Source organism: Grammomys surdaster, unplaced genomic scaffold (assembly GCF_004785775.1).
Source record: "Grammomys surdaster isolate TR1022 unplaced genomic scaffold, NIH_TR_1.0 125408, whole genome shotgun sequence".
Lineage (NCBI taxonomy): Eukaryota > Metazoa > Chordata > Mammalia > Rodentia > Muridae > Grammomys > Grammomys surdaster.
Window position 1 is genome coordinate 981,340 of NW_021620278.1, and position 2,112 is coordinate 983,451.

General features: G+C 47.8%; 1 protein-coding gene across 1 annotated transcript in view; it reads right to left on the minus strand.

Moving 5' to 3' along the window:
* Tnfrsf8 (TNF receptor superfamily member 8) overlaps positions 1 to 2,112 on the minus strand; it is a 46,938-nt gene that overhangs the window by 14,917 nt on the left and 29,909 nt on the right. The window lies entirely within an intron of this gene.

Genomic DNA, 2,112 nt, shown 5'->3' on the forward strand with positions numbered 1-2,112 from the left:
GGAGAGGAGAGGAGAGGAGAGGAGAGGAGAGGAGAGGAGAGGAGAGGAGAGGAGAGGAGAGGAGAGGAGAGGAGAGAAACCAACCTAGTCTGAGCACTGACTGGTGGTGATAGAACAGGTTGAATTCTTTGATTCTGACCATCTTATTGCAATACCCTGGTTATTATGAAATACACAGGGAGGTACTCAAGTATGATAAGAAATTAAGTCTGGAAAATAACTCCAAAAATTGTTTTGAAAACAGTCAGTTTCTGTACTGTTTGCAACTTTTGGAAATCTGAAACTGTATCAAAGCAAAACAATCCTTTTCAGCCTCTATCTTCCAGCAAGGTGGGGGCTGCCACACTTAGCCAGGCACCAGTGGTACACACCTTTAATCCCAACACTTGGGAGGCAGGAGAATTTCTGTGAGTTCAAGGCCAACCTGGTCTATGAAGTGAGTCTCCAGGACAACCAGGGCTACACAGAGAAACTCTGCCTCAACAAAACCAAACCAAACCTAACCAAAAAACAAAACAAAAAAACAAATAACAGACAAACAAACAAAAACCATGTACTGTTCTTCAAGAGGACTCTAGCTTGGGTCCCATATCAAGTCACTCACAACCATCTCTAACTCCCATTCTCATTCTCACATTCATATTCACAGACACACACACACACACACACACACACACACCTGCTCCCACACACATGTCATTGAAAATAATTTTAAAAATCAGTCAAGGCTTTTGTGTGTATGTTAAAATGAAGGACTGAGGGAGAGGACTGAAGGCTGGGAATGTGGCTCGTTAAAGAGCACTTGCCGAGCATGTATGAAGCCAGCAGATATGAACTGACAGGTTTGATCCCCAGCCAAGCATAAACTGGGCATGGCAGTACAACATCTGTCTGCCATCTTAGAATGTAAAAGCTGAAGGCAGGAGGATTGGAAGCTCTAGGTCATCTTCAGCAGTGTAGCAAGTTTGAGGCCAGCCTGTCTCAAAATTAATTAATTAAATATAGAATAAAATGATGGGCCGAATGCCTGGGGACATTCTGGGCTCTGTCACAGCTGAGGAGGGGCGCACCCTGGTATCTGGAAGGTTGCTAAATGTCTTACAATGCCCAGTTCAAGCTGTCTGCTGACAAATCTCAATGGTGGTGAGGATGAGGCACACTCTTCGTGGAAACTCCAGTGACAGTAACAACAAGTCCCCATCCCGCTGTCTACTCAGCACGTGGCCTTTGCCAGCTGAACTCATCTTCCTGTGCCCCACACAGTCATCTGGGAAATGAAGAGAGTGGTAGGTCCCGAAAAGGCCACCCCAGAATAAAATGAGATGATGCTCGTGCTTTGCAAAGGTACCAAGGACATGTGCGGTAATGTCAGGTCAATTCGGGTGATGGGACGCAGACAGCTCATTAACCTGCACAGACTATAGGTCCTTGCTCACAGGACACTATGGGGACAAGAGTCTTGACTTTAAAGGTGTGATTGGAGCTGGAACAGAGATGCCTGTCTGCTCTTACCAGCTGTCACACTCATGGGGGAGTTTGAAAGATCTAGAACTATCTGTGCCCAGACAAAGCCTGTGCTGAAGATATGTTCATGAGGACAGCAAGGAAATGAATAAATGCCCATTTACCACCCACTGTTCCAGACAGACCCACTGCTCCAGACAGACCCACTGCCCAGACAGACCCACTGTCCCAAACAGACCCACTGCCCAGGTTATCCCCACACTGCCCAGGCCCACCCTGAAATAGACCATGCCTACCCTTCTCAAGACTATTCTGCCCAGGCCATACCCACCCTGCCCAGACCATACCCACGCTGCCCAGGCCATACCTACTCTGCCTAGGATATGCCAACCCTGCTCAGGCCATGGCTACCCTGCTCAAGATCATTCTGCCCAGGCCATGACTATCCTTGTCAGGAATATAGTCATCTGGACCCTGTGTGCTCACCCAGATGAGTACTTCCTCTCACTCAACTCTCGGGACCCAGGGGAAGCTAGAGGTCCAAAGCTAGCCTCAGACACAATACTGAGGCCAGTCTCAAAGCCTAGTCTCTTTTGGGTGTTCTCTCTCTCTCTCTCTCTCTCTCTCTCTCTCTCTCTCTCTCTCTCT